Below are 24,108 nucleotides of genomic sequence, written 5' to 3'. Positions count from 1 at the left end.
TCATGCATGAAATCAGAGCTAAAGTTCTACCACAGTGGGGAGACGCTTCACAGCCCAAATGGGTGCAAAAAGAAACCAATCATACAAGAACAGTGGATGGAAAGGGATCAGAAATTTAAGCCTGTAACAAGCTTTCAGAAAAAACTTCACTTGATCTGCAAGATGACTGCAGCTCTGTTTGATCATTTCTGCAAATGTCTAACTCGCGATGAGCCATCTCAGAGCCGTTCAAGAGGAGTAACAAAATCAAAACGCCAAGGCATCCTCTGTATTTTAGATAGCCTGCAACCGTATGGAAATGAGCAGCGGTGCCAGAGCTTTCAAGTTTGTTTGAAGTAAATTCCGGCATGAGGGCAGCATCTTCCTGGCTGAAGCAATGAGGTGGGCTCCTGCTCACCGCATGGGAGACCAGCTTTCAGCTCAGCTGCTGTCAAGGGTCTGCAAACCATGATCCCCGACTGAGCCTTGGCCAGGGAACCAGAAGTGGTTTTTACACTTTGAAGTTTTCACAAAAGAAATATATGCAGAGACTTCTGTGACCCACAAAACATAACACGTTGCCTACCCTGCCCTTTACAGGAGCTTCTAGTTTTGGTGTCAGTTACAAAGTGTTTCTATAAAATAATGTCACTGATTCTCAAGCATGCCAGGAAAAGTCACACTTCTGAACAACCCTCAATGGACATGCACCATCCTGTATGTTTCACACAGATTTTAGTTTTTTAAAAGCCAAACTAAGGGAGGTAATTCAGCTAAGTATTATAGTAACACAATTTGGGATACTTAATGATGTGTGACAACAGAATAATTGGCATTCCTGTGATGCAATAAACTAGCTCAAACACAAAATAACAAATCAAAGCATGTTTTGGCATCTCAAAGTGATCAGTGAAATTGGGAATAACATTCAGTTAAATAATACTTTTTAAAAAAAAGCAAAAACAAAACAAATACCACTACACCATCACTCTTTAAATTTATTTAACTACTGCTGCAAAATAAAGTGGAGAGACTTCTTAGTGCAGGGTAATAATCAGCCATCGTCACCATGAAATAGACCGCTGTGCAGGCTCAGGCGCTCCAGCCCACAAAGGCAGGGGGAGGGAGGAGAAACGATGGCCAGAAAGAAAGGGACAGGGCAACCATGACCTACTCAGCAATTGTACCCTCCCATCTTTCTTCTGGACTTACAATTTTGGAGCCATCTGGGTTTACCTTCCTATGTCCATAAATCAGCAAGTTCTTGAAGCCAGAAATCTACAATGCTTCTGGCAGCCAAGTCCTCTCGGCCTTCCCCCAGGTTTTAGGGCCCCATCAGCTCACCCCTGGATACTATCAATGTCCTCGGGGATCCAGTCAACCTTGCACTCCAAAGACTGAAGTATGCCAAGAGCCACTCAAGGCTGCCACTGTCATGATCAAAGGCTTTCAGAGACAGTCACCAGCACTGCACAAATCCATGTGGCTTCACCAGGCGCAAAGAGGCTCCAGCATTTCATCCAGTCTGTCGCTGCTACCATAGCTTTGAGTCTATGATGTGTCAGGAAGGGAAGGAAGACACCATGTACATCATCTCATTTAAGCTTCAGTGTCACAAGGTGGATTTTGTTGTGCCCGTTTTATGGATCGAGAAAGCTTTAAGGAGGGCAAGCACAAGGCCCTGCTGACACAGCAGCAAGCTCCGCAGAGGCCTGGGCATGACCCCCACCCCACGCTCCCTGGGTCCTGATGTCCACTCCTCCCCCGTGGGAGCGTGATCCTGGGTCTGCCTGAATTGCTACCACTCCTAAGACACGACTCATGTCTGCCCACTTCCTCCTTTATCTGTTTCCTGTAGCCCAGAGGCGTGTGCTTTTCCATCCAGCCAGACATCACACTTCAGCACCTGCACCTGACACCACTTTAGCCAAAAGCTTCTCTCAAACCTCCCTCTACAACTGCCAGTCACACAGATCTGCACCCATCACCTTTCTCACATGAATTCTCACGTATTCCTATGTAGCACCATCCAATTGATTATAGTCTGAGACGAGGAAGCTTTGTAGAGAAGTCCACATTCTACTTTGCTCCCAGCATTCCATCTTGCATGAGGCAACCGATTAACAGCAAATTCATTTCAACACAACATTTCCATTTGAAGAAATGCAGGGCATAGAGCTCTGGTCATAATTAAAAGCTTGTTTCATTCGTCATTTGAAATTCCATGTACTGCTGCAACAGCAGCACCCCCTCCTCACCAGGCTCTGCCTAAAGGGCATCTTTCTTCCAGTGTACGACTCCCATCAGAACCCCGGCAGCAAGAGCCATGCAGGTTTCCCAGTGCCTCGGGCTGCGTCTTCCATGCTGGGCCAGCACCGACACGACGGCAGTGGTGCCCCCAACAACTACAGGATCGGAAGCTGGCCGACTGCTCTGTAGAATGGAGACATGTTAGTAATCCCCGACATTTCCACTGACAGGCTGCTCAGCTAAACTGGGAAAAATCCACAAAATAGAAAGAACCCATGGGGAGCACTTCTCTCTCCAACCTGGCAGCAAAGAGTGGCTGTGCACACGACCTCTTCGGGATAACCATCGACTGCATCTCTGGTCAGCAACAGCCCAGCTGAGGGCCAAAAAATCAGTTCCCCCTGGCCATCACTTCCTAAGGGTCAGCCCTCCCAGGCCACCTCTCCTGGAAGATCAGCTCTGACGCACCCACGACGGTCAGGAACCGGCTCTGGGACTCATTTCCCAGGCTCCTGCCCACCGCCCTCTCTCTTCTTCCTCCTCTATCTCCCTCTTTATTCCCATACTCCCTCCCCCTTTCACTTCCTTTCTCTCCTTTAGTCTCCCTCCCTCATTTCCTTTCAGTCCTCACCTTCCTCACTGCACTTCCCCATCCAACTCAGCCGACGCATTCTCAGGTCAGTAGAGGGTTTTCTTTCACTCTATGTTTTTATTGCAACGATCATTCTTAATGAACAGAAACCTGTTTCAGACCATGTGGATGCCACCTCATGACCAACTGCTGCCCCGCCACTCCGTGTCCACTCAGTGTCCTCACGGCACAGGTGCCCAGTAGTATGACTGTGACCAGGGGTAGCAACATGGGACATGGGAGAGGTATCCCAGACAAGAGGCCCTGCAAAGCCTGCCCAGCAAACCGGAGCAAGGCCCAGGCGGTAGGGAGAGCGCTGTGCTCATGCTGTAGGCAGTTCAGCTTCCGCAAACTGTCCATCGACTGCAAATTACTTTGTTTCCATGGTTACAAAAGAACCATAAGCATTCTGAAATATGTTCTTGGTTTCATGTTTGCAAAATCTAAGCAACATTATAAGAAAAATCACTGAATTCTGCCCGAGGCTCTAGGGGTGTTTTCCTCTCTGAAAGGACTCCCTTCCGGGACTTGGGATTGAGTGACAACCTTCAATCACAGTTCTCCTGGTGGTAACAGGGAACTCCTCAGCCTGCCGGGATCTGGGACCCTCGACAACTTCACGGCTCCACACGCCAGGGTTCTAAGGATCACACATGTGCAGATAGCAAAGCTTGCTGCACACACGCCAGGTGCTAACAAGCCCCAAACGTCTCACTCATACTTGCTAACCACATCGCTTCTCTCAGCCTCCACGGCGTTTCACACTCTGCCTTTATATAGAGATGAACCATGTGTCCTGAGCGCCACAAAGATTCACCTCCTTCCGGGCAGAGGGGTGCATCTTTCCATCACGGGGTCTTCACGCGAGCCGGCCCAGGATTTGCAGAGTGGGTGAGTCTAACGTTGATGATACTTTCTCAATATTCCCTTCACACCCCTCCAAAAACAAAAGTACTGCCAGCTTCTTACCGAGGTTGTAATGAGCAAAATATTTTTCTCTTATTTGTCACTTTTTAACGTAATACTAGTGAAGAATGTGACTCTACATGTACACTGTAAGCACCCACACCGTGAACATTCTGCTCTCCCGTGACTGTATTCACAGGTCACAAGGACAAAACTTCTCCATAGTAGCCAAAATATATATGTATATATACATATTTTTTAACATGACTTCCACTCATCTGAAAGTCACAGATGTGGCTTTTCCTTCATAAAAAGATCCAAATGATCCACAAGCCAGGTTTAATAAACACGTTGGTCCAGGTGGGAAAATGACCCCTCAGTCTCCCTCCCCTCAAAGACCAGGGCAGCCAGGAAACTGCGCTCTCCCGTCAACGACAGCCGGCAGGATTCCCTAAGTAAGCAACCGGAAGATTACCATCTCGCAGAGCGCGCCTTTCAAGACAAAGAACATACTACCCAACTGAGGACTGAGGCAGTAAAGAAACATGTTTTCGGCCAGGTGCGGCGGCTCACGCTTGTAATCACAGCACTTTGGGAGGAGGAGGCAGGCGGATCACAAGGTCAGGCGATCGAGACCATCCCGGCAAACACGGTGAAATCCCCGTCTCTACCAAAAATACAAAAAATTAGCCAGGCGTGGTAGCGGGCACCTGTAGTCCCAGCTACTCAGGAGACTGAGGCAGGAGAAAGGAGTGAAGCTGGGAGGCAGAGTTTGCAGTGAGCCGAGATCACGCCACTGCACTCCAGCCTGGGCGACAGAGCGAGACTCCGTCTCAAAAAAAAAAATGAAAAAAAAAATTAAAAATGTGTCCTCATGTTTTGGCCTTTGAGACAAAGCCTCTTATTTAATCGAGTTCTGACTGAATTTGACTCACAGTACTCTAGCAGATTCTTCATTTTCTGGTGAGATAGATGAATGTCACAGGGTGAGGGCAATGCCAGCCCTTTCAGGGTCAGCTTTTTGAGGAGTGATGTCTGGCAGAACACAATCCAACACCATAGTAGGATCCCCCACCCAGCCACTTAGACGCTTTCTGGTACTTACTCTGTCTGCTTTTTTCCCTTTCTTGAATTCACCTTGGGGTAGGGGGGGAGGACAAAAAATTCAAAACCAAAAACAAACAGCCCATGTGTTTGTGTGTCTGAAAAGTTAATACATCCACATCCAACTTTCTAAATGAGACCACGGCAGGTATGATGGTCACCGAACAGTAGCCACTGTTGACAAAATGCAAAGTCTTCTGCAAACATGAACGAGTTTCTAGGAATACAAAAGTCAAGGGAATTTACTTCACATATTAAAGCTGTCAAGGGTGCTCATCAAAAATGTACTTAGAGGTTTTCCTTTAAAGTTATTTTTGAAGATTTTTAAGTTGCAATACTTAAAAGCCTCTGGGAAAAGAAAGGATACAGGTATCTGGAAGATTTATAGTAAATGATTTTCTTGTCTTTTTGATAAAGTTAAATAAGATCAGCCTTGAAGTAACGGGTTCCACTACTCTGAGGCTGTGGATGGAATCCACACCACCACCAGACAATTGAATAAACAGCAAGGCTGCACACACAGGACACAGGCAGTGAGCCAGCCTGACTAGTTGTCAGCTTCTGGGTCAGTTCTGCCCAGTTCTGCCCAGGCCCCACTGGAGATGAAAACATGCCCTTTAGAAGCCTTCAAACCCCACCTTTCAAAATCTAATCCTCTTCAACTGAGGCCCAAGTCCAAAAATCTACTGACATCTTAGCCCGCGTTAGACCAGCTGTCCCGCAGCCTTTTTGGCACCAGGAATGGGTTTCATGGAAGAAAATTTTTCTGGGGGCTGGTTTTGAATTGCAACTCTCCCACCTCAGGTCAGGTATGGGATCCTCATAAGGAGCACCTCCGAGATCCCTCACATACAGTTTACAATAGGGTCCCAGCGCCTAGGAGAACATGCGGCTTACAAGAGGGTCCCAGTGCCTAGGAGAACATGCGGCTTCTGATAGGGCCCCGGCACCTAGGAAAACATGCGGCTATGAACAGGTATTATATCTAGGAGAACAGGTATGAAATGAGTTGGTAAAGCCAAAATCCACCCGATCTACCACTCCAGAACAAACATACACCACTGTCCAATATTGATGTGAGCCAAAAACATGGAAGTCCTGAGGGCCCACACTGACCACAGCCAGACACCACTTCTGCAAGAAGCAAGCACGCGCATAGAGATCACCCGTGATGACCCAGGAGAGCAGTTTGAGCAGAGACAAATGTGAAAGAGAGGCACATGGGCCAGGGTGCTGGGTGTGCCCGTCTTTGTGACCTCACTGAGATTGCTGACCTCTAGCCCTTGGTGTCTGTCCTACGGAAGAGGTAGCCCCCAAATCCCTGCCACCCTTCAGCACTGACTGAGGCGGCTCTGAAGTCTCCCCAGGACTGAGACTGTTTCTAAATCCTGTTAACTGCACACCCACATAAAAAATAAAAACAAAAAAAAATATATCAAGTACACAGACGGGAAAAGAAAAATATGTGAATCCTCCCTTATTCAACAGGCATTTAAAAAGTAACAGGAAAATTGTGATAGTCTTTAAACAACCACCAGCTATCACATCCTGTTGAAATGTTTTAACTAACCAGGAACATCTTTACCAAGCACCTGTGTGTTCAGGAAATCAGTTGACAGATTCCAAATAACCTCGGAAACTGCGACCTGACCCCCACTCACACGCATCACCTCTCCAGAGGAACGAGCCCTGGACACCTTTCAAATGGTGAGGAACAGGAACGAGGGTAGCTTTCACTCAACACCACAAAACAAGCTCGACCCCCGAGGAGCCCGGAGAACAGCGACGTTTGTTTAGATGCTTTCCCACTGACCTTGTCAGAGGGAACGTTCCCATCCCACAGGGCCCAGTGTTTAACTCTCCCTGGGATACCAGCAGCCGTCAACTCTCAACAAGCTGGAAACAAAGGCCAAGCTGACAGGAGGCCTCTCTCCATTCCCTACTGAATTCGCTCAGGACACGCATGTTCCCAAACACACACGGCCCCGAGTATTCCACACCTGGAGAACATTCAAACAACAGACGCTGCAAAGACGTTCCCCTAAAGAGAAACTCAGTTTCTAACTTCCCTTAGGGAAAAATATGAGACCCAGAACTTTCCAAAAAATCAAGTGTGGGAGGAAGCCACTCACCTCTGGCACTTCCTAAACCTGCCTTCCCGCAGGTGCTCAGGGATGTCCCCGTGACAGCCCTGTCCACCCAGGAGGGCAGCAGGCCTCAGACAGCCAGCACCTGGGCAGCTGGTGAAGCAACCCGAGGGTGAAAACGCCATCCCAGGCACCACTTCCCGGAGCCCCTCAGCAAGAAAAACAGAGGCGGGACAGAACCGAGGGCGGACTCGAGGCTGGGGAGCCACAGACTCGCACAGCTCAATCATCAGACATGCTCTTCTGTGGACAGAGCCCAGGGTAAGGCCAGCACAGAGACCCTCGTGCCGGCTCCATGAACCAGCGTCCTCCAGGGCTGCAAGTTTGTGATCACAGCCTCAGAATTTGGTTCCTGAATCTTCCGGAATCAAAGACACACCAAACTGTAAAGCTGCCAGGACAGCAGGGCCCAGGAGCAGGCTCAGGGGAGGACCACGTAGAAACCCCACACACAGCACACACGTGTACATGCTTACTCCACACACGCCACCCCTTCACCCAATACTATACACGCAAACGCATGTATGCACTCCATACATACCCTCAAATACACTCACCAAATATGATGCATGTACACACTCCACACACCCTCAAATACATACGACACACATGAACATGCTCACTCCACCCACACCTGCTAAATACACTCACCACACACGCAAAAACATGACACACGTGCACACTCATTCCAGACATCACACCCCTCACCAAGTACACAGGTGCACACACCCCCAAGTCCAGAACCTGCAGACGCTACAAGCTTTGGTTTCCCCCACTGTTTCATCACATGAGATCCACACACAGGTGTCATTTACTGACATCTAACACCCGGGGAAGCCCTTAGAGAGAACTGCAGTCAGAAGTCGGCTTCATTCAGGCATTCATCACCAGCCTCCTGAAGCCACCTCCTGTCCCCACGGGGAGCGGGGGCCGAGACCAGAGACGTCACTGGGCTTACAGATCCCCAGGCTGGCAACCCAGCGAAATCAGGAGGGCTCGGCCACGGTCCTGGAGGGAGACGGGTACTGGCTCAGGTATGCGGAACATGAGTCCACATTTCCATACAGTGTCACCTACGACAGCGTCAGGTGAAAGACACTGGTTTGGCATTCCTGGGATAGACAGTACTGGAATTACAAGGGAAGCTTTTTACTCCTCCCCTCTGAACACATGAGGTCCTTGGTCCCCTCACGTCTAACACTGGGAATCCGAATCGGTGACTAGTTGTCCACCTGAGGACCACCCAAGAGGATCCACACACCTGCTACAACAGCAGCACCGCACCTGGTCTGCAGGGGAGCAAAGCAAATCCCACCTTTATGACTAAAACTGGATTACCCCGACACTGGCAGCCTGCAGTGTGTATATCGTCAAGCCCCCACATCTGCGCCACCTGCCAGAGGAACACAAGCCCTTAGCCGCGGGTTCTCAGGATGGCCTGTGAGGTGGATGCTGGCACCCTTCTCATCTCCCAGTGGAGAGGAGAGAAGGCCAGGGTCAGGACTGGTGTATCAGGAGGGTCGGGGTTCAAACCCCATCTGCCTCACAAAGCACCCCTTCCCGTTCAAGTGACTTCTATCATCAGCCTTAAAATGTACCACAGTTACCAGCAATTCTGAGTGCTGTTCCTTGGGATGTCATAAGCAAACATTTTGTTACAAAGATTTTGCCAAATCTGCTTTCAAAGTCCTGTGTTATGTAATGACTAATGAAAATTTGAGCTATGAAATAAAGCACATAGTTAAATGAATCCCAAAATGACTATCGCGAAGGAAGTTTTAACTTGAAGTGAAAAATATCCTCTAAATGACATCAGCCAGAATTATCTTCAATCATTACTGATCCCATATGCTTCATGAATTATACAGCATCCTCTCAGATATGAACTTAAAACCATTAGCTGAATGCACATTTCAGCACAACCAAAGTTCTGCTATAATAAACAGCACAGACGTCTCTGGAGAGGATTTTAATTGAGACTACAAACAATGCACACGATCGTGGTAAGAGGTTTCATGCTGGCTGTTCTCCAAGGTGCTACACAGAGAAACACCACTAACCTCAAAGAAACCTGCTGCTCTGTAATGAGATGAGAGATGATGTGGATGGACTACTGTAAATATTTGAAAAGGAGAAACAATCGTATCACTTTCCTTTTACATTCTTAGAAAAAACCGATTTTTCTTTTGGGATGATTTAAAAAGAAAATGACATTTCTGGATTTTTTTTTTAACTTTTCTTTCTGAGACTGGGTCTTGGCTCTGCCGCCAAGATTAGAGTACAGTGGAGCAATCACAGCTCACTGTAGCCTTAAGTGATCTTCCCATCTCAGCCTCCAGAGTAGCAGGGACCACAGGCACGCACCACCACACTCAGCTAACTTTTCTGTTAATACAGATGGAGTCTTGTTATGTTGTCCAGGCTGGTCTTCAACCCCTTGGCCTCAAGTGATCCTCCTGCCTTGACCTCCCAAAGATTTAGCCTAAGCGACCATGTCTTATCGGAAAATAGACATTAGAACAAATGCATTTCTGTAAGATTTTTTTCCTCTTTTCACTGGGGAAAAAGGTAACTTGCCTCCAAGGGTGGGAGACAAAGCCGTTACTGCAGACAAGAGTACTGTGCATCCCGGGAAGCACTACACCACAAGGCATGGCCGTGCACCCTGGATGCAGGAGTAACACACGAGGCTAGCACAGGCCGATGCTGGCCCTCTCCAGAAGTAGGCCTATCCTTCCCTCCTCTCCTCAGCCCCCTCTCCCTTCAGGCCTCAGTGGCTGCTGACAGGGGAGAGGCCACAACTAGAGGAGGCTCTCAACTCCACCAGGGACAGGAGCCCCGGACGCTGGGGCCTCAACTGCTGCCCTCTGCGCCAACCTCCTTCTGGTCCAGCCTTCTCAGGAGCCAGGCGTGGCCACTTTGACCCTCTTTCCCTTCTGTGGCTCCTACAAAAACCAGTTCAGCCAGCCCAGGCTGCCTCACACTCCAGGGACACCTGGCACAGGCCCCCTCCATGACCTTATCCAAGCTCCTGGGGCCAGAAGGGTCTTGTAATATTTCACTTTCCAGTTGAGCATCCCCAGCCTGAAATCCAAAGTGCTCCGAAGAGCATTTCCTTCCAGTGTCATGAGGAAGCTCGGAATGTTTCAGGTTTCGGAGCATTTTGGAGTAGGGACTCTCAGCCTTAATTTGAACCTCTTCAAGGAAGCCACACACTGAAGCCCCCGATGTCCACCCTACACAATCCCTGCACACCCTCTGAAGTCCTCAGCAACAGATTTTCTTTCTTCAAAAATAACCACAAGACACAAACTCACACGCAATCACAGAAGGGGGTTGTGGACACCCGCACAGACCATGAAATTTAACTGTCACATATTTACCTGTGTAATTTAAAGTCATTCCTCAAAACACACCTGTGTTACTGAGTTGCATTTTAAGGTCAACACACACAAATCATTTCAGGGTAACAAACGTCACTTTGGGCTGCGTGTGGTTTCTTGACTCCCGTGAATAACTCAGCGTTCACACTCACTTCTGGATAAGGGAGAAGATGCAAAGAAATCTGTTAAAACAAAGACATGAAAACAAGTTTAAGAAGGGTTTGAAAGATTCCTCCTGTCTCCCTGGAGGGGAGACGAGGACACCTGGAAAGCTCACGAGGGACAGAAGCACAGCGCCCTCGGTGTGCCATGGACGCCGCCTCGCCAAGGGGAGAGGATGATGTCTGGAAGACTCACAGGGGTGGGAGCACAGCCTCCTCAGTGCTTTCTACACTCAGCAGCTTCAGAAATTCCTGCAGAAGCAGAACACATGAGAACTGAGACTGGAACACCCCAAAGAAAGGGGACAAGGGGTCAAAAAAAAGCATTCGATCATTACCAAGGAGCGCGGGCATGAAGCCGCTTCAAAGACCGTGTGAGAAGTCACTCATAGGCGTTTCAGAAAATAAGGGTAGCGCGAGATTGCTCGATCAGCTCAAACAGGCTGCCGTCCCTCAGGCCCTGAAGTCCCTGAGATTGGCCTCTCACTGAGCAAAGTCACTCGCATCTCTGCCAGAGAAAGTACTACAAGCCGACACATAACCTCATGAAACCTGGGCTTCAGCCGGTCGACAACAGTGAGTCTGACATGGTACATCCCTCCAGATGGTTCAAGACCCCAGGGGTTCATCGGACAACCTCGAAGGGCTGTGTCTGTCCAGCGCATTTTCCAAGTTCTGGATGATTTTTCCTAATGTACTATAAGCAGCATGTTCAAGTAGAGACGTCATTAACTGACTCTGGGTCCTCTTAATTTTGAAATTAGAAACACACTTGGCCAGGCACGGTGGCTCATGCCTGTGATCTCAGTACTTTCTGAGGTTGAGGCAGCTGGACTGCTTAAGTCCAGGAGTTTGAGTCCAGCCTGGGCAGCATTGCAAAACTCCATCTCTACAAAAAATACAAAAACAAGTCAGGCATGGGGACACGTGGAACATGTGCCTGTGGGTCCTGGCTACTCAGGAGACTGAGGCAGGAGGATCGCTTGAGCCTGGGAGGTTGAGGCTGTAGTAAGCCGTGCTCACACCACTGCCTGGGCCACAAAACTGTGTGTGTGTGTGTGTGTTTTTTTTTTTTTTTTTTTTTTTTTTGCCTGTCTCAAAAAAACCAAAGGGAATAAGAATTATATACCCGACTAGCCCAAAATAAAAGAGGCCTTGTGGAAGATTTCTATAAGTAAACTTTCACTGGGAAAAATACCATTTCAGGAGCCCCAGTGACCACAGTGAAAATGTTTTTACCTTTCCTTATGTGACATTGGCAACGCCAGGTCCAGGAAACGTTCTGGATCTCAGATAATGGCATATCCACTCATAGTAAGTCTTGCTCTTGTTTCACAAGCTATCAAATGCTGCCCAGAAGCAGGAAAAACCCCACAACGTGGCAGGGAGGGGCGACCAGCGTGAGTTCTAAGGCCAGACCACCCGGGTCTGCTGACAGCGTGGCGAGGGGCAAACAGTGCAGGCTCTAAGGCCAGACCGCCCGGGTCCCGCTGACAGTGTGGCTTCAGGAGTTTCCTAAACCCTCTGGCTCTCCAAGTTTCATGTCAGAAAAATGCAGCGATAACCGTGTCCACCTCGTTTAAATAAAAATATATATATATATATATACACACACACACACGCGCACATATATATACTCCAAAACTACAGCCATATAAAGGTAATTAATCTTAGTTACCCTCAAGGCATTGAGCTATCAATAATGAGCCATCCCCCTGCTGCTGACCTGCCTCAGCCCCACCCTCTGGAAACCCCGCATCCACACCAGCCACACAGGATGAGGCCAGGGAAGGAGCAGGACTGTGTCTTGGGAACTTAAACTCTGGAAACTGGGTTAAATCAGTGCCGCTCAAATCTTGTCACCAACTGTCTTGTTAAATTGGGAGATTCCATCTCTGGGGATCTTGAGGGAACCTGAGGCTCTACATTGAGTGAGATGAGCACTTGTGCTGGAATGAGACGGCAGGGAAAGCAACCGAATCTGGGGTCGCAGCTGCCAGAGGCTTGGGTCCCACCGGGAAAGTGGCACCAGGGCCCTCAGGACAATGGCGGAGGTCCCAGGAGGCAAGTCCCGGTGCAGAGACTCATGGACCCAAAGATTGCTCCAGGGCCAGGAGGGGCTGCTGCGCTGACAGCCACGAGGCAGGCAGCCTTCAAGCTCCTCCAGCTGCATTCCTGCAGGCAGGGAGGACAGTGCCCAGACCACTCTGGGGCTCCCCCAGCCGGCCAGGCTGGTACTCTTACTCCAGCCACTGACAAGAGTCCCCATGTTCCAAGCTAGGTTGAAACAGTGCCTCAGGCCTCGGGGCACATGCACCCCCCTGCAGGGCCACTCCTACCCAACACCTGGGGATGGCTATTCCCACACATCCCCAACTCACAGCAAAACTCAAAAATGAAAGTCGGAAGATACAGCCAGGAAACCAATGCTCAAGAAGCAACTCCAGGGTGACTCTTCCTAGAGCTATTGCTATTGAACATCTTTAAAAACATTTCCAGGGTGACTTCCTAGAGCTATTGCTGTTGAAAATCTTTAAAATTATTCATTTCAAAATTAGCTTTTATTACACTGTCTTCCCTATTCTACCAAGACTCTAGAAAACAAAACCATTATAATTTCCAACTCTATCTTACAGCAAGTTAGAAATACATGTTTCCTCAAAGGATTCTACGTGTTTCCTTGGCAATATCCTTTCCATGCCCCATACTACTGCCCACAACAGGGAAGGCTTTTCCAACCCAAGGGCCCTGAGATAGGCCCCTAACGAATCCTCTACAAACTCTTGAGACAGGCTTGCCCTGAAAACTCATCTGCAAACTCCATCTTCCATTAAAAACAGTCCTGAAAATGAGCATATTACCACTTTTTAAAAATTACTGTAAAGTGGACAGTGTTCAGTTCTGTGAATTTCGGCACAAATATTCCCATAATCATCATCACACAAACAGAACAGTCCAACAGCCCCAAACACACTCACGGGGCCTCATAAGCATACCCTCCCATTCCCAACAACCACCCTCTCTGTGTTCTCCCATACCCCAGGGGTCTGTCTTTTGCGAGTGTTGTCGCAAAACACTCGCAAAATCACGATTTCCTGGGCATCGCGCTTGGAGGTGCACCCAGGGTGTCCTGTGATCAACAGCCAGGCCTCGGGGCTGCTGGGTATTTATTATTCCACGTATGGCTGTGGCACATTGTAACCTGTTTTGGGCAACTATAGACAGCGCTATTAACATCTGGGCAGAGTTTTTCTTAAACATCAGATTCTGTTTCTCTAGGGTAAATACCCAGGATTGGGATCACCGGGCCCGACGTTTGTGTGAGTTCAGTTTTGTAAGAAACCGCGAAGCTGTCTGCACCGTGCTGAACCCCAGCATCGCACAGGAGTCCCGACTGCCTGTCCTCACCAGCACCTGGGGCTGTTGGAAGACCTTAGTCAGGCGCTCCAGGAGGGGTGTGAACAAATTCACTGCGGCTTCGGTGCACATCTCGGTGCAACCAGTCACGCTGAAGGTCATTTCAGATGCTTTCGGGCCATCCTCCCGTCCTTCTCAGCGAAGCATCTGTTCAGGTCTCTTCCGCTTTTAAGTCAGGTGGTTTGTTCTCTGTCATGAGCCGTGGGAGTCCTGTGCATTCGGGATACGAGTCCTTTGCCGGATGCATGGTTCATAGACATCTTCTCCCCATCTATCGAAAATGTGTCTCTTCAATTTCCTAAGGGTGTCTTTTATATTAAAAGTTTAATTTTGATGTGTCTTACCTGTTTTCTTCCTTGATTATGGATCATGGTATGGCTAAGAGCTCTCACCCTAGGTCTCAACAATTTCCTTTTCTTCTACAGGTTTTGTAGTTTGCTATTTTACATTCAGGGCTATGGTCCACCTTAATTTTCATACAGAAATTTCTCCCTGTTTTCACTCTTTTGCATACGGCTGTCCCATAATTCCAGCACTATTTGTGGAAAAGACTCAAATTCCACTGAACTGCTTTTGCCTCTTTGGATCTGTTCTGGACTCCACTCTGTCAGCTGACCCGTGTGTCCATCCTGAGCATAATTTATGACTTGAGTGGCCGTCTCTGTGAAAAAAAGTAATTCTGTCTGGAAGCAAAACCCACTTTAGGAATGCTCTAAATAAGATTCTTCCTTTTGTCAGGAGAGCAAAGCCACTGCCCTAAGCAGAGGTGAGGCCTCAACAGCTCCCAGGCACAACCTTAACACACAATGGGGAAGGCAATTCATTTCAAGGGCCACAACGTGAGACCAGCATAGCCATGCAAACTGCAATAATTTCACAACAGAATGAAATTCATAAAGAACTGCTGAGAAGCATGTGGTAAGTTACATAAATCACTGTTCCTTAAATTCTGACGGTTGACTAGGACAGAAATAGCTTCACGGTACAGTTCAAACGGGAGAAAGGTAGGTAGGGGTGGTTTCCACACCACACAGGGCCTGCAGGAAAGGGACACTCTTCCTCTAAACGGGAGATCCTGGGAGTGATGTGATAAGCCATGGTGAGAGGCACGGAACTGTGCAAGCCGGAGTCGCGGCCTTTGCCCCACCATGGAGCCTGTGTCCATGAGCGACGAGGCTCAAATGTCAGGCCGGGGCAACCGAGGCAGTTATCAGGGGACAAGAAAACGAGCGCACGGTGGAGGCAAAGGTCTGAAACTGCGCGGCAACATCGAGTCAAGTGGGACAAACTGACTCAAAATACAGGTTCCAAAAACCATCACACAGAGCTGTTCCTCGGCTCTGGAAAGGCTAAGTGACCAATGCCCACACTGAGCATCTGTTCCCGGAGATGACCCTGGTGACCTAAGGCCCAGCTCCTCCGAACCCGCGCCAAACCTCAGTGAGGAACTTTGTTGGTATCTTACAGCACATTGACATATTCCCTTAAAATCTGGTATTTCATCAACAATGCAGGCGCCAGCTTTGACTCATACACATTTCGATTAAACAAGATAATTTACACCCTGACCATGCCAGGTAAGAGGTTTACTACAATCTTTAAACAGAGCCAGAGGCTACAGTCTGCTCCTACACAACACCATGTCTCTACAAGTTCGATGAGTTTTTACTTTCCATGTCTTCACTTGCCTAGTGCTAGAAAGCAGATTAAAAACAGAAGGAACCCAGAGACACTATTGAATGAGACTCAAATATCTTGCAGTCATCATCGTGATGAGATGTTTATTAAACAGAAATGTTCTCCCCTGTAGAAAGCAGTACACATCAACACACACCGATAACTGTCGCCAGCATTCCAGATCATCTTCCCTTCCATGGCCACAGTGCAGGGCAATGGACCACGCACACCTGCAGACCCACGGAAAGCGGGGTGACACGGCCGATTCTTGTAGCGAGCAGACCACGGTGCACTCAAAGTGCATCTCTTTCCAGAGGGCCTCCACAGAAAGTTACACATTTATTCCACGAGTTAATGGCACTGCACCAAACATTTCTGTAAGATTCTCTTAGCAAGCTTTTCCTTCTGCCTAAAATGTCCTGACACAAACTGAAAAAGCTCTTGGAGCTGCCAAAGACTTCAGTATCCCCTTAACTACTGTCATGCACGCCCGTGTGAAGAGACCACCAAACAGGCTTTGTGAGCGCAACATGTCTGTTTATTTCCTGGGTGCAGGCGGGCTGAGTCCAAAGAGTGAGCTAAGGGAGGTAAGTGTGGGGCCGTTTTATAGGATTTGGATAGGTAAAGGAAAATTACAGTCAAAGGGGGCTTGTTCTATGGCAGGCAGAAGTGGGGGTCACAAGGTGCTCAGTGGGGGAGCTTTTTGAGCCAGGAGGAGCCAAGAAAAGGAATTTCACAAAAAAAAAAAAAAAAAAAATCATCGCTTAAGGCAAGGACCGGCCATTTTCACTTATTTCTGGTAGAATGTTATCAGTTAAGTCCAGGCAGGGCATTTGCACTTTTGTGATTCTTCAGTTACTTCAGGCCATCTGGGCGTATATACGTGCAAGTCACAGGGGACGCGATGGCTTGGCTTGGGCTCAGAGGCCTGACAACTATAGTCTTTACTTTTAAGGTGTGGGGTCAGATCATATAATCCCCAACTAAGCTCCTGATGCTGTGTGTGGCATCCAGCAACAGCACGTTCCATTCCTGGATTACATTTGACTCAAGAGTCCACAGTGAGAACGATTTCTGGTGAATGAAACACCAGGCAGGAGGGTGATTCCGCTGGGCAGCTCTTCACACACAACCCAGGAGCTGAGGGGAGAGGAAGAGGCCCAGGCGTGTCCACCGTGCTCACGTCCCCTTGGAATGCGCCCCACTCCTAGAGACCCGGACCCAAGGGAAATCTGACCTGAAAATGGGCAAACCCTCACTTTGGCAGAGGGACAGGGACTCGGGGCCACAACTTGACCTCAGAGCAACACAAGTGCAGACACAGCACCCCAGCACACCCTCCCCACCCAAATTCAAGGAGGAAAACCAACGCCCCGCCCCCTTGCGGACACCCCCGGCTGCTGGAGCAGACGTCTGCCGGCGTGTGCAGCCTCTCCCGTCCCACGTTCTGGACTCAGCACCTGTGCCTCAGCCCTGGCACTGCTCGCCACACCCACAGGTGTGCCAGGAGGGGCAGGTCCTAAGATCTCCACTGCACCAAAGCCTGCAAGGCAAAGGGGCAGCTCCCTCCAGTAGGAGTCCAGAAGCACACACTGCACCAGCGTCACAGCGTGAGAATTCTCCCCTCGGTCTCCGAGTCTCCAGTCTGTTGCCCGCCAGGGTCTTCTGCCAACGGCAAGGCCCAAGCTGGGCGGCACGTTTGGTTCTCATCATTTCCCTTGTCAAGATCAATACTGCAAACATATCCAATTCATCCTGTCACTAAAAATGAAATAATCCGCCATCTCCATCACAAATGACGCAACCAGGTTTCCATTACCGGGGTGGTTTTTTTTTTTTTTTTTTTTTTTTTTTTTTTCTCTATTTTGAGATGGAGTTTCTGCTCTGTTGCTCAGGGTGGAGTGCAGTGGTGCAATCTCGGCTCACTGCAACCTCTGCCTCCTGGGTACAGGTGATTCTCCTGCCTCAGCCTCCCAAGTAGCTGGGATTACAGGTGCCTGTCACCATGACTGGCTAATTTTCATCTTTTCAGTACAGACGGGGTTTCACCATGTTGACCAGGCTGGTCTGGAACTCCTAACCTCAGGGGATCCACCTGCCTCCTCCTCTCAAAGTACTGGAATTACAGGCGTAAGCCATCACGCCCAACCATTACTGGTGTAATTTCTAAGCCACTCTCTCACACCCACTCCCATTTTTTTTTTTTAAAGAACCAGCTTTATGGCTATATTTTTTCTAAGAGAACCAGTTACCCATTTCAAGTACAAATAAGACACTGTGTTTAAAAACCAAAAATGCCAATTTGCACAGAAGTCTCCAAATACCCAGTCGATTTGAGCCTTGAGAAAAACATCAAGCTGTTGGCTGAATACAACTTCTCTTTCCATCCCTCTGCCTGTGAATTAGACACAAGGAGGAAGCACCAGCTAGGGACATAAAGGCAGGAACCACCAAGGCAGCCGAGACTCCAAATAAAACCTCAAAGGACCAACACAAATGCACCACACCCTGCACACCCTCCTCTCCTTCCTTTTCAGAATTTCCAGAGGATGAAACAGGGACCTCCTCAGATGTCCCAACGTGCAGGCGGCCACAGGGGAAGGCGGCAGCAGCCTGAATGAGGTGACCGGGAAATCACATTCCACAAACAGAAATTCTCCATGTGCTTTACATCCTCTGTCTCTGAAGAACTATGCCAGTCTAACAGTCGCTAGAAAACCGCCTTCAAGTGTCATTTCCCATTTCAAGCAAAGAAAACAGTGGTACGGCATGAGGGAAAAACATAGCCATGTGTTCTGGGGTATTAAATAAGGTTTTTTCTGTTATAAACATAATTTTACATTCTCAGCTTTCTGTATAATTGATAGGCTTCCTAATTAGCAGACACAGTAATAAAAAGTGAATTCCAAGTGTAAGATCGGAGGACCCGTTCACATGGCTTCAGGTTCTGCTACTGTGTTTCAACTTAAGAAAATGGTTCTGTGCATTGGTAACAAGGCCTGAGCGTCTGTGAGTCTGTGTGGCTGTAATCAGGGTTCGTTTTGGCTCCGTACCAGAGGATGTTACAGTGTTACATTCTCTTCTACAAAAAATCCTGAAAAAACGAAGGCTGAATAGACATACACACCCTCCCAAAATAATCCAAATGTCCACCTATATGAAAAACAGATGAATTACGCTTTCCATCATGGAATATTCCTCAGCAGTGAAAACAAACTATAGCCACAGGTGCCAACTAGGATAAAGAAAACCTTTTAAACACGTTTAAAGTGAACTGACTAGGCGGAATTCCTCGATTACAGGCATCTGCTCCAAAAGGGTACTGTTCTGAATCCTGTGATGTAGAATGATAGTTAAGAACCCTGTTTCGGGGCACATCTAGAAAAAAAACAAAATAATGACTACACAATTTTAAATTCTTTGTAAATTATAACTATTACTATGAAAATTCTAAAAATGTGAAAATCTTCCCAACTGTTGTTGCACAAGCTTCAAAATAAATACCCTGGCATTGCTTGCCACACCCACAGGTGTGCCAAAATGAATGAAAATATAGCCCAAGTTAGTAGAATCGAAACCTGAAGATGTACGAGCCGTCCCTGCCTCACTATCTATACATCGTGTAGAAATTTAAGAGCAGGTAGTGACACTGCAATGCAAGGCTCAAACCAACTGGGTATTTGGAAACTTCTATGTAAATTGGCATTTTCAGTTTTTAAACACGGTGTTATTTGTACTTCAAACAGGTAACTTTTTGATTCTCTTGGAAAAAATATAGCCATAAACCTGGTCTAAAAAAAAATATATGGGAGTGGGTATGAGAGAGAGTAGCTTAGAAATTTTAAAAGTATCAGCAGGGAGCAGTGGCTCATGCCTGTAATCCCAGCACTTTGAGAGGCAGGCCCAAGGGGCCTTTGAGGACACCGGTCTCCTCTGCTGCCTTCCTGCTGGACTGACCCCAGGATATTCACTGGGTTTCCACCCCTGTCTCATTTAACATCCCAAGGGTGGTCTTCATCCTTGTCTGGGGCTCAGCTCTGCCCCAATTTCCTAAATCTCTGCCTTCAGAGCCTGAAAACACCCACGCCCAGGGTCACCCTAAGTCCACGTTTACCCCAGAGAGTCCCAATTTTATGTTTTCCCAGCATCGCCCTAGTGATCATTTATCCTGTAAATTCCAACTGCCTTCACACCTCACCCCTGCTGTCTCCCAGCAGACCCCACTCAGATGCACTTGCCCCAGACCCCACACCCAGGTCTGTGCATGCTGCCCTGCTCTGCCCATGTGGGCACCACCTCTTTTTCTTGAGGAATCCGCTGGCGATCATCTCCTTGTGGGGGGGTGCCCTGACTTCCAACTCTCTCCAGCAAAGGCAGAAGCCATCCTCGGTACTTCCCAAAAACTCAGGCCAAGTATGAAGATGGCGCAGATGCTAGCTGTGCCTGGGATGCCATGGGCAGTGTCCCCAGATGCTCTGCGCATGGCCCGGGGCACCGCCTGAACACAGCAAGTGCTGAAGAAACAAAACTGACGTGCGCTGACCTCTGATAGGGCCTCCTTCACCATCCACATCTGTCTCCCCTCTGGACAGTAAAATCCACAAGACACGGAGGGCTTGTCTCACTCATCTTCAAACTCCCAGGGTCACCCTGGCAGGTAAAGGGGACTCAAATGTCTTCTGAAGGAAGCGGCTGGTTAGCTGCCAAGTTAAAGAGCCTCTGAAACTCAGAGCTCTGCATAGGAGTCCAGCATACTTTATTATGAATGACTCCAACCACGGCAGAAGTGGCCGTGGAACCAGTGCTAACCAATTCAGGGTTTGTTCACTGTTTCTCAGTTCATTATCACAACTCTCTCACAGAGCATCCGCGCACAGATCCTCAGACATCTACACAGAGTGGGACGATGGCGCCAAGTCACGTGAACGTCCTGTTGCAGACTGGGAGACACCGGTCAGACACGGACCCAGGCAGAGCACAGACCTTGCGTTAAATCTGCTCCATGTGAACCGCACTCCCTGCCAGGCCCTTTCCTATCTGCACAGCTTCTACAAACTCAACTCTCGCACCTGACACCTAAGAATACTGCACATCCCCATGTGAACCCCCTACTCACCTCCCAAAATGACCCGGCATGGCCGAGTATAAAAAATTTCAACATAAGGGAACTGGAGGGCATGTGGGGCTTTCTCGAGTCCCTGCTGCCTCCTGATGGGAAGGCCCAATGCTTCACACCCCTAGTGAAGGGCGGGTCTCTTCAGCCCCCCGGCTTTGACCTGGAGCTTAAATCAGCATTAACTAATTTCACTTTCCAGGACCAACTTCAAAGGCCTGCAAAGCCAGAGAAGGGAGAGGAGATGGAACACGCCCTCACCTCAGACCTGCTGCAAGCACGCACTTCTCAGATGCGTCCCAAGGTGCACAGCGTGTCCGTTGCCTGTTTCACATCCACTGACCTGCAGGTCTTCTATGTGGCATCAGCCTCCTGGGCACTGGAAACAAGAGGTACAATGGCAAGTCATTTATGCAGCAAAGGTGAGGCAAAGGGACCCAACGCAATGGAACTGACCTTTTTCTGACAGTCTCAAAACAGAAGGAAAATACTGTACAGCCAACTTCCCCTCACTCATGTTTATTTACCTGTGACTCAGAGGCCATGACAGACAACTTCAGGTTCTTACCGATTCCTATTTTCCCCATCCAGGGAGCCTTTGTTTTTAATATTGTACGAACTTGCCATTTTGTAGGCCAAAAACAGCAAATATTGGCAGTTTCCAACAGTTCAACTGAATAAAATATGATCATGGCCTTTTGTGAAACCATGAAGAAAAGGTGGATATCTCAATATATGTTTCCAGACTGGCTTTGTTCCTGAAGCGGTAACTCGGTTCACTCAGGATTTTAGACACTGAAGAATAAACATCAATATCCCACCAAGAAAACCAAAAAAATGAAATAAATTTGCATCCACCTTGGAGCCTTTTTAGGACAAGGCAGGACACAAACTTTTAAAAAGCTGCAGTTGTCCCTCTGTATACACAGGGACATGGATTCCAGAACACCCCCCGAGTTTACCCAAATCTACGTATCCACAGGACTCCACGGCCACCCTATGGAACCGCATGTAGGAAACGTCAGCCCTCCACAAAGCCAGGTTTTTTCAGTAAGGGTTTGGTTGGAAAATAATTAACACAAGTGATCCTTCGAAGCTCAAAACCTATATTGTTCAGGGTCAGCTGCATTTATTACTTGTGCCATATCTGAGGCCTGAAAGCCATCATTCTCGATACCTTAATGTGATGGTTAACAAACTAACTGTTCTGATTAGAAAGAGGAAAAAGCTTATTTTTAAGCTGACAATGAGAGTGGATGCAGCTACGGTGAACGGAGAACACACCTAAGCAAGCACCAAGGCTGGGGTGACTGCCTGTGCTCAGACCCACCAGGGCCTGTTCCTCCATCTCCCTCTGCTGAAAGGTATAACCGCTTCTCCCCCACGACTAAAGGGCCTTTTTAAAATATTCACACGAGAAGTGCTATGAAAAGCTGAAAGGTCACAGATAACATTTTTAAAAATAAACATTAACGTAAGCATTTAACAAGCCCATTATGATTTAAAAAAAAAAATGATATTAAGTTCTTGGGTGTGGTGGCTCATGGCTGTAATCCCAGGACTTTGGGGAGCCGAGGTGGGTGCATCCCCTGAGGTCGAGAGTTTAAGACCAGCCTGGCCAACATGGTGAAACCCCGTCTCTAACGAAAATATGAAAATTAGCCAGGCCTGGTGGCAGACGCCTGTAACCCCAGTTACTTGGGAGGCTGAGGGAGGAGAATCACGAACCTGGGAGGGAGAGTTTACAATGAGCCAAGATCGTGCCATTGCACTTCAGCCCGGGCGCTGAGTGTAAAACTCCATCCCAAAAAGAAAAAAAAAAAGTATCAAGTTTTCCTTCCAAAGAACCTATCATTCAGCCACCTAGGTATACTATAGCTACTTATTCAGCCATGAGATACACCACAGGAGATATAGGCGAACAGGACACAGTTCTTCCCTGAAAGAAGTCTACACCCTCAACAGAAGGGAGGCACACACTCCGAATGGTATCGGCATAGGAAACAGATGCTGCTGCAGGTGGAACTGGCTGCACAGAGCACCCGCTCCAGTGTCTGAGAAACAAGGAGCCGTTGGTGCCATCACCTTCCATACCTGAGCTGGGGCAGTGGGGAGCCTGTCATCACCACCACCACCACCCGGGACAAAGAGCCCCAGAACCACACAACGAGCTTACAAACACACCGAGACGATGACCGAGCAATGTGCGTGGAGTGATGCGAACACGCAGACGTCAGGGCCACGCGTGGCGTTGGTTTTGTGCATCAACCTGAGCGTGCCCGGGGTGCCCAGATGGCTGGTTCTGTATTATTTCTGGGTGAGATGCATGTTTGCCTCTGGATTGAGTGGAGACCCATCCTCGCCGGTGTGGGGGACACCACCCTGTCCACCCAGGGCCCGAGTAAAACAGCAAGGTGGGGAAAACTGGGTTCACTCCACCTGTCTGGCTGATAGGCCAGTGACATCTGTCTTCTGCAGCCCGTGCTACTGGGTCTCAGCTCCTCAGACCCGGGTGAGATCTGCACCCTCCGCTTCTCAAGTCTTCAAGCCACACCCTCCCAGGACTCTAGCTTGCAGGCTGTGGGTTCTGGGGCTTCTTGGACTCTGTAGCCCCTGCAGCAAGCCTCCCCCTGGAGACACACGCACACCCGGCTGGCTGTCTCTCTGGAGAGCCCTGACTAAAAGCCGCCCCTAAAAGTGGTCTTCAGAGTTTCTTTCTAGCCCTAAGATCCCAGTGCCCCTCCTACAATTCTAGGCGGAAAGGTGAATGGAGACCAATGGACAGGTGTGTGCGAGGACACGCCAGGCAACCGCACTGGGCAAGAGGGCACTAACGCTCACTAAGCAAAGAATCAATGTTGCTTGCCACAAAAATGAGAACCGTAAAGATTTCTTCAAACAGAAATGAGTTTGTTTCATGATTTGCTCTTAATACATAAGAAAGCATAAAAGTAGGCCTATTAACAATTACGTAAGTGTTTAGAGGCCCTTGAACTACTTCCGTCCCTTTGTGTTTTTATAGAAAATAAGCCGGAGGTTAAAGAGAACAACATCACTGGCCACAGCTGGGGCCACGCGAGGACACAGCTTATACCCCTGAGGTCCCTGGGTGCCCCGAGTCCTTCCCTTGCTATTTATGGCAATGTGGGAGAAACCAGGACGTCTGAGCATGGACCTGACCGTGCTCCCAGGGGCCGAGGAAAGCACCCATCTGTCCAGTCTTCTCTCCACCCCGCCGTTTCCTCCTACCCAGACTCTTGGGCTGACGCGGCTCATGCACTCAGCAGCGCCATCATTAAACGTTTAGCTTCGCATCACAAGGGCCTCCTCTGGCCTCCTC

General features: G+C 48.6%; 1 long non-coding RNA gene across 2 annotated transcripts in view; it reads right to left on the bottom strand.

Annotated features, from left to right (window-relative positions):
* Positions 1 to 21,149, bottom strand: part of LOC135967353 (uncharacterized) — a 47,404-nt gene extending 26,255 nt beyond the window's left edge. The window contains exon 1 of one of the 2 annotated variants that reach the window (XR_012424200.1): positions 21,030 to 21,149. This is a non-coding gene — a long non-coding RNA (uncharacterized lncRNA). Of the gene's footprint in view, positions 1 to 10,433; positions 10,573 to 21,029 lie in introns of those variants that run through there. The other variant, XR_012424199.1, reaches the window with a different exon arrangement.
* Positions 21,150 to 24,108: the final 2,959 nt, after the last annotated feature.

The sequence above is a fragment of the Macaca fascicularis genome, chromosome 15, assembly GCF_037993035.2.
Source record: "Macaca fascicularis isolate 582-1 chromosome 15, T2T-MFA8v1.1".
Lineage (NCBI taxonomy): Eukaryota > Metazoa > Chordata > Mammalia > Primates > Cercopithecidae > Macaca > Macaca fascicularis.
The sequence above is the reverse complement of the archived record's forward strand: the minus strand, read 5'-3'. Positions and strand labels throughout refer to the sequence as shown.